The following is a 13,791-nucleotide window of genomic DNA, read 5'->3' on the forward strand; positions in this document are numbered from 1 at the left end:
GAAAATTACGTATCGAGACCTCGTTTCTATAAACCGAGTTGTAAATATTTTTATAAATATTTATGAAGTGTCAATAAGATGGTATTAAAGTTTCATTGAAAAATTTTATCGTTTTGATAGTTAATTAAGCAAAAAGGACTAAATCGCACAAAGCGTAAAAGTTGTGTTCTATAAGTTAAAGATATTAAATGGCTATGGAATTAAATAGTGGGAGTCCTTAAGTGGTAATTATTCCATAATTTTTTATAGTGGAATTCCATGGCTTGGTATAATGGAAATTATTAATTTATATTAAGGTTAAATATGGTATTTGGTAATTATAATAAAATAAAACAAAACGAAAGCCAAATTATATGCTATCATCTTCATCAATAGCAGAATGTGATAAAGAAAATAATGTTCTCAAAGCTTTGAAGGTTCGACCATGGTTGTTCATGTATGTAAGTCCATTTCGTCTCGGTTTTTAATAATTTTTACATTTTTGAGATCGTTGCTTTGTGTTGTAGCTAGCCCGTACCTCTTATTTCAAAATTGTTAAAGTATTTGGATGATGCCATTGTTGAATATTTGAGTATCTTGATGTCTAATGATAGAAAATAAATCTTTGATGGTAGATTATTGAGTTTTGTTAAGTGAATTTTAGCAAAAATGTCAATTTTGGACTAAATTGTGAAAGATAATAAATTGTGTGGTAAAAGTGTGAATAAATCAAAAATATGGGCTGATATGAGCGTGTATGAAATTCGGATAGCTTGGGCAATGATGAAATTGACTAAATTTGCATTTTACGAGCTTAGGGACTAATTTGTAAAAAGGTCAAAAGTGTAGGGGTAAAATAGTAATTTTACCAAAATATGAAATTGAGTTAAAATGAATAGAATATGAATTGAAATAGCTGAATTTGATTGATTAGATCAGGTTAAGCCTCGTACGAGTCTATATCGAGGGAAAAATAGAGTTTCGGACTAGTCGATCTATTTCAACGTTTCGACGATCGAGGTAAGTTCGTATGTATTAAGCATTGTTAAATTTATCCTTTTAATGCTTGATATTGTATAAATTGTCTATACGTGATTATTGTTATGATTAACGACTTATCGGCTAAAATGGCACTTAGTGTGCGGTTTGAAATAGCTTCGGCTAAAAGTGGCACTTGGTGTGCAATTTGAGATAGCTTCGGCTATATATATATATATATAAATGGCACTTAGTGTGCAAAGTATCTAGGATGAAACTTAGTGTGCAAAACATCCAGAATAGCACTTAGCGTGCGAGGTATCGAGTATGGTACATAGTGTGCGAGACATCGAAGATGCAACGACATTATGTATATGTATGAAATGGTAAGGATCGGTACAAGTATGTACAAAAAGTCAACTTAATATGAAATCCATGAATGTTAAGTCCATCAGTATTATGGAATGATGTTGTGTTAATTTGGTGAATAATGATATTTGTTTATAAATGTATAGATTTCTAATTGAAAGAAAGGAAGGTGTGGTAAATTTAGTTATTATCATTTTCTTACTAAAACAGTTTTAGACATCACCAGTAGTCCGAATTTGAAAATACACCAAGAATAGTAGAAAGTTAGTTAGAGATTGAATAAAATATGGAATTAAAGCTTATTGAGTGTAGTTTCTTATAAAATAAACGGTGTAAGAAAAATAATTTCATATTATGAGATATTTGAAGTTGTGTGAGACAGAATCAGAACGATTTCGAAATTCCTTAATCTGATTTGAGAAAATCATTAAAAATAGTAAAAAATAGTTATGGGTTATAATTTATATTCTTATAATTCTTAATAAGTCTATTTTCAATAAAAATATATGGGAACATCATCCAAGTTTCATACTATGAGATAATTAATTTTTAGTAAAGAAAGGTCAAAGCTGTTAGGCAGCAAAATAGGGGTGATTTTAAAGAATAAACTGTACTTATTGGCTAAGAAAAAAATCTGAAAATTTTATGATAAGAATATATGTGATTCTAGTTTCAAGAAAAATTAGCAGAACTTAATTTGGAGTTCGGTAGCTCCAGATATAAATAAATTAGTGACTGTGACTCAAGAAAACAACTTGACCTGAACATAAGTAAAAATACAAATATGGTTGTATTACCTTGAGATGCAAGTTAATAAATTGCTTATTATTTTCATATGAACTTACTAAGCTTTATAGCTTACTCCCTTCCTCTTCATCTCTTATAGGTTTATTTAGCTAGCTCGGGTTGGAGATCGCCGAAGATTCAATCATACTATCAAGCTACCATTTTGGGTATAAGTATTCAAATTCTTAAGTCTATGGCATGTATAGGGGCTTTATCTTCTCTAATTATGTCATTACTAATGTGTCCAAATGTGTTGGCTTATAATGGTTATAGTTCAATTTGTGTATAGCCATGAATGGTGGCTTATGTTGATTACATGATTATGCATGTGCCTATGTCATGGAGATGAGGCTTGTGATTGTGTGTATGTAATGAGTTATATTGTTGGTGGTGAATGCTTGATGGTTTAATTGAGATGAGATGATGTGTTGATAACTAAGGCTTAAATGTGTGGTATGGGAGTAATCTTATAAACTTTGATGCATGTGATTTAGTAAATTTGAGCTTGACCAAGCATGATGTTTTAAGTATGTAAAATATGATATGAGGTTACCATGATCTTGTATTGTTTTTGGATAATTGAATGTTCAAATGTGCCATGTTAATGGTCAATAAAAGTAAGCATGTGAGTTTCTTATTGAGGGTGGCATTTGGCTTGGAAAAGAGCCTAAAAATTATCCACACGGGTCGTGTGTCCCCTGCATCATGTACTTTAGTTTCGAATTGGCCACACGGGCTGTGACACAGCCATGTGTCTCAACTATGTAAGGGACATGGCCTAGAGGCACAAGCGTGTGCCTTGGCCGTGTGCCCTTATTTTTGTGATGACGTCATAAACAGAGAGTTGCATGGGCTGAGGACACGGGCGTGTCCCGAGCCACACGGGCGTGTGACCCTGTTTCATGATTAAATTTTCTAAGTTTTCCAAAAGTTTCCAAAGTTCTTGGTTTAGTCCCGAACCACCTCCGATGTATGTTTTAGGCCTCGTAGGCCGGTATAAGGGATGTTATGCATGTGTATAAAAAGTTTTAATTTGGTTGAAATTTTATGGCCTAGTTTTGTATGAATGTTTTGATGTAAGTTCGGTAATGCCTCGAACCCTGTTCTGACGTTGCATACGGGTAAGGGGTGTTACATTTAGTGGTATCAAAGCTATGGTTTAGTCGATTCTCAGACTAACCTAGCGTATGTGAGTCCAGCTATACATGCCATATTACTACTCGTGATAGTGTGATATCTCCTGGCTCTAACGAAATTGTTTTGTTAATGTAACACCCCGAACCCGAGACCATCGCCGGTGTCGGACACGAGGGGTTAACAAGCCAAGTTCACATGTTTTGCCCACCAATTTGACATTTCCAGTCAGGCTGGAAAACTGCGTCACTGTCGCCTTAAAAATCATATCTCGAGTTTCAAAACTCGGAAACTGGTTTCGTAAATTTTCCCTGAATTTAGACTCATATACCCATCCATGGATTTATTTCTAGAATTTTGGTCGGGCCAATTGGTACAGTTTATTAGTTAAAGTCACCCATGTTACAGGGATCGACTGCTCTGACCTTCGTGCGTTATAACTTGAATATCTCTCTGTACAGGGCTTTAACACTGGTGCCGTTTGTTTCTAATGAAACTAGACTCAAAATGGAATCTGTAAATATAAGGCATGACTCCTAATTCTTTCTGGATAATTTATAGTAAATTTTAAAGTTTCGACAGGGGACCCAGAAACCGTTCTGGCCCTGTCTCACAATAGCCTTAATATCTCTTAACATGTAACTCCTATGACCATTTCGTTTCTTCCATATGAAAATAGACTCATCAAGGTTCATTTACATAGCTTATTCACTATTTAATACCATTCCTACAAATTTTGGTGATTTTTCACATTCACGTCACTGCAGCTGGCAGCATCTGTTTTTAAGGTAGGTCTTACCTATTTTGTAGTCTCCATGAACCAACTAGCCTTGCCATACATAGGTTCATATATGATCATCTTAACCATACCAATGGCTGATCATGTGACCAGCACTCCCATTTCAATCCATAATCACATCATGACACCATATATATATACATACAAACCACAAATAGTCTAAGATCATGCTTCCTTTTACGAGCCATTTTCGCATGGCCGTATACATATACATCACCACATTTTCAAACCAACAAGGGTAGTCCTATACATGCCATTTCAAAGTTCAACCAAAATTTATACCAAAATAGAGGCGTTGATAGTGTGGATGACTTGACTTTATTGATCCCGAATCCGATTGCTATCGGCGAAATCTATAAAACAGAGAGCCAAAGTAACGGGTAAGTATTTTTATGCTTAGTAAGTCTCAAGGAATATAATCAACTCTAATTACAGCAATACATTCACATAGCCAAATGCATCATTTCATTAATACACATTCTTACTTCACACTTCATCATTATATACTTTCACAAAGTATCAATCAATTCAATAACTGAAATTCATTAGTCGATTGAGCGAATGTTGCTCAAACATGTCGACTTTCAATGCACATATAAACGTACCTTATTCTTTGGGCTTTTCGAGTGTACTAATTGAATTTATTACAGCAACCAACACTCACCTCCAGCCCAAGATTCTTGAATATAACCGGATATAACCATGTGCTCAAATGCCTTGGTCTTAGCCGGATAGAATGACTTCATACGAATGCCTTGGTCTTAGCCGGATGTAGCCACTAGCACAATTGCCTTGGTCTTAACCGGATGTAATTTCCAGCATAATTGTCTTGGGCTTAGCCGGATATCATTCAATTTCTCATGCACACATACATCAATAATCATTGGACATACATATTTCATTTTCGTTACTAAGGCTCAAACACAATTATAATCATTAGCATAATCGCCGGGACTTAGCCGGGTATCATTCGAATACTCATACACACGTAAATCAATAATCAATACATCCATATTTCATTCCACATAATTCAATTAAGGTCGCTTCTTGAGGACTTACCTCGGATGTTGTCGAACGGCTTTTATGGCTATTCGATCACTTTTTCCTTCCCCTTGTCCAATTGTGGCCCTCTTAGCTCTTGAGCTAATTCAAACAAATTCAATTTATTAAAACCTCATCGTGCTAGCTTATGGCCGAATATGACAAGGAGTTTAAATGGTCAGATGGCCACTCTTTAGTTTGAATACACAATGGTCATGCACATTTTATACTACATCAAGCAATTCAATACAATTCATTCGAGCATCAAGGAAAAGCTAAGGCCATCAATAGGCTACCTTAGGCCGAATATACATGTCCATGTTGAGGCCAATTATGCACTTAATACCACAAAAAACAGCATGCATTTTACTAGTTAATGCTTTGCATATTGTAGCTCAAAACTTATAATATAACATCAAGCACTCATATGTGTGCTAGGCCGAATGTGCTTGCAATTTCACAAGCATTCTTCAACATCTTCTTTAAACGAACATATTCATCACTTACTTCATAGCCAAAACATCATGTGCAAACATATATATACATATATGAGCATGGCCGAATTTCAAGGTGTCCATAGCCACCCAAAATACAAATTTTAACTAACATGCAAGAAGCATGAACCATGCTCATGAATGCATCATGGCCGAATATGACAATCATGCCCCCTTTTCAACTTCAATCATGGTTGAACAAAAAGAAAACTCAAAATCTTACTCAAGAGTAGACAATCCATCATTGCATGCATCATCATCAAGCTTCACACTTAGCATGCAATGGCTTTATCACCATAACAACTTTGGCCAAATACCATTTCCATGGCATAACAAAGATTTGAGCCATGGCTAACATGCACATCAAGTTAGCAACCAAAACATGCATGAAACTCCTAACACAACCTCATACATACCTTAATCTTGATGCCAATTTAGCCAAATCACCTTCTAGATCTCTTCTAAACCAAGCATGAAGCAAAAATCCTCTTTCTTCCTCCTTATGATTTTCGGCCAAAAGATGAGAAAGGATGAACACAACAAATTTTTTCTTCCTTCTTTCTCAACTCACGGCAAGGGGGGATTACCACACACACACATTTTTTTTTCATTCTTTTCTTACCCATGCTTATTTGTTTATTATTTCTCCCTAATGCCCAACAAAACATGTTTAGCCCATATCTCTTTGTCATGGCGGCCATCACTTGTACAAAGGGAATTTGACATGCAAGTCCATTACTTTGCATGCATGCTTTAATTAGTCATCACACATTTCCCCATCATACTTTCAAAGTTCACTACTAGGTCCTTTCTAGTGAAATTCACCTTTATAACACTAAATCAATCATCAAAAATGTCATACATGAATACACACATATTATAGGCATCAAAATAAATTTTTAATTATTTTTTATGCCTCGGTTTTGTGGTCCCGAAACCACATTCGGCTAGGGTCTATTTTGGCTGTCACAACTCTCCCCACTTAAGAAATTTTCGTCCCGAAAATCTTACCGTAAATAGGTTTGGATATCGCTCTTTCATAGAGTTCTCGGTCTCCCAAGTAGCTTCTTCTATCCGTGCTTGAGCCATAACACTTTCACTAGCGGAACCGCTTGTTTCATAACTCTTTCACTTCTCGTGATAGGATACGAATCGGTTCTTCCTCATAACTTATATTAGCTTGAATTTCAATTTCGATGGACTAATCACGTGCGATGGATCGGATCTATAGCGTCGAAGCATCGAAACATGAAAGACATCGTTAACCCTTTCGAGTTCGGGGCAAAATCAAACGATATGCCTTTGGACCGACTCGCTTCGGATATCTCATATGGCCCAATGAACCTCGGGCTCAACTTGCCCTTACGGCCGAATCGAGTATCTTTTTCCAAGCGATACCTTGAGAAACACTTTATCACCCACGATACTCGATATCCTTACGCTTCAGATCCGCGTCACGACTTCGACGATCGGAGGCTATCTTCGACTTTCACGGATTACTTTCACTTTTCATTCAGCATCCCTAACCAAATCCACCGAAAATCTTGCTTTCACCGAGCTCGGTCAAAACAATGGTGTACGGCATTTACGACCGTACAAGGCCTCGTAGGTGCCATCTTAATACTTGATTGAAATTTGTTGTTGTAAGCGAATTCAATCAACGGCAAATACCGTTCCCATGAACCATTAAACTCGAGGACGCAACATCTTAACATATCCTCAAGTATCGAATTATCCGCCAGATTGACCATCGGTTTGGGGGTGAAAGGCGGTCTTTGAAATGCAACTTGGTACCCAAAGTTTCTTGCAACTTTTCCAAAATCGCGAGGTAAATCTCGGATCTCTATCCGACACGATGGAAATAGGCACCTCGTGTAATCTCACAATCGAGAAAGCGTACAATTCGGCTAATTTGTCCATTGAAAATCCGTGCGACGGGGACAAAGTGGGCCGACTTAGTCAATCGATCTACCACGACCCAAACCGCATCCTTCTTACTTGCTGACAATGGCAGTCCGGATACAAAGTCCATTGTGACTCGATCCCATTTCCACTCAGGTATCGTGATTGGCTGAAGTAATCCTGAAGGCACCTGATGTTCCGCTTTCACTTGTTGACATATTAAACATCTCGAAACAAAGTCGGATATGTCTCGCTTCATACCATGCCACCAAAACCGACGTTTCAAATCATTGTACATCTTCGTACTCCCCGGGTGGATTGGCATTCGGCTACAATGGGCTTCATTCAGAATTATTGAAATGAGTTCCGAATTCTTTGGAACAAACAGACGACTTTTGAACCTCAAACAATCGTCATCATCGATTTGAAATTCCGAGTCCTTGTTCGAACACACTCACCCGTTTTGCGACCAACTCGTCGTCGACTTTACGAGCTTCTCGAATTTGATGTGTCAATAATGGTTTGGCTTTCAATTCAGCCACTAACACACTTGTCGGATCGAGCAGACAAGTGCACATTCATCGCTCGTAAAGTGAATAACGATTTACGACTCAAGGCATCCGCAACCACATTCGCCTTTCCGGGTGATAGTCAATGACCAGCTCATAATCCTTTAACACTCGAGCCAACGTCTTTGTCATGATTTAAGTCTCTTTGGGTCATCAAATATTTGAGACTTTTGTGATCCAAGTACACATGGCACCTTTCACCAAATAAGTAATGTCGCCAAATCTTTAAAGCGAACACGATGGCGCCAATTCGAGATCATGAGTCGGATAATTTTTCTCATGTGGCTTTAATTGCCTCGACGCATAGGCCACAACTCGACCTTCTTGCATCAATACACAACCTAACCCAAGTAGGGAGGCGTCGCTATAGATGACAAACTCTTTCTTGGGACTCGGGTTGCACTAGAATTGGGGCTTCGGTCAAATAAGTTTTCATTGATCGAAACTTTTTGGCATTTCTCCGTCCATTCGAACTTAACATCCTTTTGGAATAGCCGTCATCGGCGTGGCTATCGTTGAGAAGCCTTTTACAAATCGTCGGTAATAACCGCAAGCCCAAAAAGCTCGAACCTCGGTAATATTTCTGAGGCTTCCAATTAAGTATGGCTGAAATTTTATTCGGTCAACTCGAATACCGTCTGAATACCACATGACCCAAGAAGCTAACCTCTCTTAACCGTAACTCACACTTGCTGAACTTAGCATATAATTGCTTATCCCGTAAAATTTGCAGCACTAACCGCAGGTGTTCAGCATGTTCGGTCTCATTTCTTGAATAGACCAAGATGTCATCAATGAACACGACTACGAATCGATCCAAATATGGTGCGAAGATCCGATTCATTAAATCCATAAATCTGCGTAGGGCATTAGTGAGCCCAAACGGCATCACTAGGAACTCATAGTGACCATATCTTGTTTCAAGGCGGTCTTGGGTACGTCCGAATCTCGGATTCGCAATTGATAATAGCCCAACCTCAAATCTATTTTCGAGAACACCGAGGCTCCTTCAGTTGATCGAACAAGTCATCGATACGTGGTAACGGATATTTGTTCTTTATCGTCGCTTTATTAAGTCGACGATAGTCGATCACAACCGCATGGTTCCATCCTTCTTTTCACAAACAACACCGGCGCACCCAAGGCGAACAACTCGGACGAGCAAAACCTCTATCCACCAATTCTTGCAACCGAGCTTTCAACTCCTTTAATTCCGTTGGTGCCATACGATACGGAGCTATCGAAATTGGAGTGGTACCGGTACCAATTCGATGCCAAATTCTATTTCTCGAGCAGTGGTAAACCGGCAATTCTTGAGGAAAACATCCGGGTCTTCACAAACCAACGACCTGATTCGGGTTTCTTTTCCGATTCCTTGTCATCGAAAGCACGACGCAAAGTACGCTTCGCACCCTTTTCTTACATATTTTCGGGCCAACATTGCGATATTACGGTGGCAACCCTTTAAGTCCGTAGACTCAACCCGAATTATTTCATTATTCGCACCTCAAATCGATAGTCTTGCTCTTGCAATTTACAACCGCATCGTGCATGGTCAACCAATCCAAACCAAGAATAACGTCGAACTCATCGAACGGCGAAGCATCAAGTCCGCGGAAAACAAGAACCTCGGAACACTAAGGGACTTTTCTTGCACACTTTGTTGACAAGCACGTAATGACCCAAGGGTTTGACACCGAATTACAAACTCGAGAGACTCAATAGGCAAAGTCTTCTTGGATGCTAAGGTTTCACATATATATGAATGAGTAGAACCGGGGTCAATCAAAGCAATCACATTTGTATTGAAAAGAGTGAAAGTACCGGTAATAACATCCGGAGAGGCGGCATCCTCGCGTGCGCGTATGGCATAAGTCCTAGCAGAGCACGAGCCTCGGATCGATGGTAGCATCTCTAGATCCTCTCGACCGCCACCGACATTGCCCATATTTCTAGGTGGCCTACCTCGGCGATGGTAGCACCGTGTTTGCACTCGACTTACATTACATTCATGCATCCTCGGGCAATCCTTCATAAAGTGGTCGGCCGATCCACACTTATAACAGAGCGATCACGAAACCAACAGCTCCCGAATGCCATTCGCCACAATGTAGACACTCCGCCTCTCTCGGCGATCATTTCCACCATCGGCGATCGAAGTGACTCGTGTGGTCACGGGGTCGATCGCGTCCTCGTCTAGAAAAGCCCGAAACGCCTCTAGACCGGCTCACATCATCTCGAAATCTCTTGATGCTTGTTGAAGAGACTTTCCGAGGACCTCTTCGAATTCTCCGGTTCCCACATCAGCTTTTTGTTTCTCCTTTCTAAGCTCTTGACTTTACAAGCTCGCTCAACAAGTACTACGAACTCTCGTATCTCGAGAATGCCAACAAACATCCTTATATCATCATTCAGCCCATCCTCGAAGCGTTTACACATAATAGCTTCGGACGAAATGCATTCTCGCGCGTACCGGCTAAGCCTCACAAACTTTCGTTCGTAGTCGGTAACGGACATAGAACCTTGCTTAAGATCAAGAAATTCCCTCCACTTTTGGTCGATGAATCTCTGACTGATATACTTTTTTCGGAACTCGGTTTGAAAGAATTCCCAAGTCACTTGCTCTCTAGGCACCACAGAAGTCAGAGTAATCCACCAATAGTAGGCGGACTCGCGTAGCAAGGAGATGGTACACTTTAAGCACTCATCGGGTGTACAGTATAGCTCATCAAGCACCCGGATAGTGTTATCCAACCAAAATTCAGCTCGCTCGGCATCATCATCATCCGTAGCCTTAAATTCCGTGGCCCCATGTTTTCGAATCCTATCGACTGGGGGCTTACTTGACCTTATTTGGTTAGTCACCAGAGGTATTGTAGGTGCGGGGGTTGCATTTGTCGGGAATGGAGGTTGTGGAACAGCCGTGTTAGTTCGAATGTATTGATTAAACCATTCGTTCATCACACTATAAAAGGCTTGCCTAGCCTCATCATTCGGATTGCTGGCCATAGGTTGAGAGTCCGGCGCTGTCCCTTGCGTGGGAGCAGCGCCACACTCTCCACATCATCAGCTATCGCTCGGTGGGATCGGGATCCATTGCTATAAACAAACACAAAGTCAAATTGTCAGAAATCACCACACTATCGATTCATCATTTAATGGCATGTATAGCTAGACCCCAAACACATCACGGTAGTCCTAGAATCGACTAAACCGTGGCTCTGATACCAATAAAATTGTAACACCCGAACCCGAGACCATCGCCGATTGTCGGACACGAGGGTTAACAAGCCAAGTTCACATGTTTTGCCCACCAATTTGACATTTCCAGTCAGGCTGGAAAACTGCGTCACTGTCGCCTTAAAAATCATATCTCGAGTTTCAAAACTCGGAAACTGGTTTCGTAAATTTTCCCTGAATTTAGACTCATATACCCATCCATGGATTTATTTCTAGAATTTTTGGTCTGGCCAATTGGTACAGTTTATTAGTTAAAGTCACCCATGTTACAGGGATCGACTGCTCTGACCTTCGTGCGTTATAACTTGAATATCTCTCTGTACAGGGCTTTAACACTGGTGCCGTTTGTTTCTAATGAAACTAGACTCAAAATGGAATCTGTAAATATAAGGCATGACTCCTAATTCTTTCTGGATAATTTATAGTAAATTTTTAAAGTTTCGACAGGGGACCCAGAAACCGTTCTGGCCCTGTCTCACAATAGCCTTAATATCTCTTAACATGTAACTCCTATGACCATTTCGTTTCTTCCATATGAAAATAGACTCATCAAGGTTCATTTACATAGCTTATTCACTATTTAATACCATTCCTACAAATTTTGGTGATTTTTCACATTCACGTCACTGCAGCTGGCAGCATCTGTTTTTAAGGTAGGTCTTACCTATTTTGTAGTCTCCATGAACCAACTAGCCTTGCCATACATAGGTTCATATATGATCATCTTAACCATACCAATGGCTGATCATGTGACCAGCACTCCCATTTCCAATCCATAATCACATCATGACACCATATATATATACATACAAACCACAAATAGTCTAAGATCATGCTTCCTTTTACGAGCCATTTTCGCATGGCCGTATACATATACATCACCACATTTTCAAACCAACAAGGGTAGTCCTATACATTCCATTTCAAAGTTCAACCAAAATTTATACCAAAATAGAGGCGTTGATAGTGTGGATGACTTCGACTTTATTGATCCCGAATCCGATTGCTATCGAGCGAAATCTATAAAACAGAGAGCCAAAGTAACGGGGTTAGCATTTTTATGCTTAGTAAGTCTCAAGGAATATAATCAACTCTAATTACAGCAATACATTCACATAGCCAAATGCATCATTTCATTAATACACATTCTTACTTCACACTTCATCATTATATACTTTCACAAAGTATCAATCAATTCAATAACTGAAATTCATTAGTCGATTGAGCGAATGTTGCTCAAACATGTCGACTTTCAATGCACATATAAACGTACCTTATTCTTTGGGCTTTTCGAGTGTACTAATTGAATTTATTACAGCAACCAACACTCACCTCCAGCCCAAGATTCTTGAATATAACCGGATATAACCATGTGCTCAAATGCCTTGGTCTTAGCCGGATAGAATGACTTCATACGAATGCCTTGGTCTTAGCCGGATGTAGCCACTAGCACAATTGCCTTGGTCTTAACCGGATGTAATTTCCAGCATAATTGTCTTGGGCTTAGCCCGGATATCATTCAATTTCTCATGCACACATACATCAATAATCATTGGACATGCATATTTCATTTTCGTTACTAAGGCTCAAACACAATTATAATCATTAGCATAATCGCCTTGGGACTTAGCCCGGGTATCATTCAATACTCATACACACGTAAATCAATAATCAATACATCCATATTTCATTCCACATAATTCAATTAAGGTCGCTTCTTGAGGACTTACCTCGGATGTTGTCGAACGGCTTTTATGGCTATTCGATCACTTTTTCCTTCCCTTGTCCAATTGTGGCCCTCTTAGCTCTTGAGCTAATTCAAACAAATTCAATTTATTAAAACCTCATCGTGCTAGCTTATGGCGAATATGACAAGGAGTTTAAATGGTCGATGGCCACTCTTTAGCTTGAATACACAATGGTCATGCACATTTTATACTACATCAAGCAATTCAATACAATTCATTCGAGCATCAAGGAAAAGCTAAGGCCATCAATAGGCTACCTTAGGCCGAATATACATGTCCATGTTGAGGCCAATTATGCACTTAATACCACAAAAAAACAGCATGCATTTTACTAGTTAATGCTTTGCATATTGTAGCTCAAAACTTATAATATAACATCAAGCACTCCTATGTGTGCTAGGCCGAATGTGCTTGCAATTTCACAAGCATTCTTCAACATCTTCTTTAAACGAACATATTCATCACTTACTTCATAGCCAAAACATCATGTGCAAACATATATATACATATATGAGCATGGCCGAATTTCAAGGTGTCCATAGCCACCCAAAATACAAATTTTAACTAACATGCAAGAAGCATGAACCATGCTCATGAATGCATCATGGCGAATATGACAATCATGCCCCTTTTCAACTTCAATCATGGTTGAACAAAAGAAAACTCAAAATCTTACTCAAGAGTAGACAATCCATCATTGCATGCATCATCATCAAGCTTCACACTTAGCATGCAATGGCTTTATCACCATA

Source organism: Gossypium arboreum, chromosome 3 (assembly GCF_025698485.1).
Source record: "Gossypium arboreum isolate Shixiya-1 chromosome 3, ASM2569848v2, whole genome shotgun sequence".
Classification (NCBI taxonomy): domain Eukaryota; kingdom Viridiplantae; phylum Streptophyta; class Magnoliopsida; order Malvales; family Malvaceae; genus Gossypium; species Gossypium arboreum.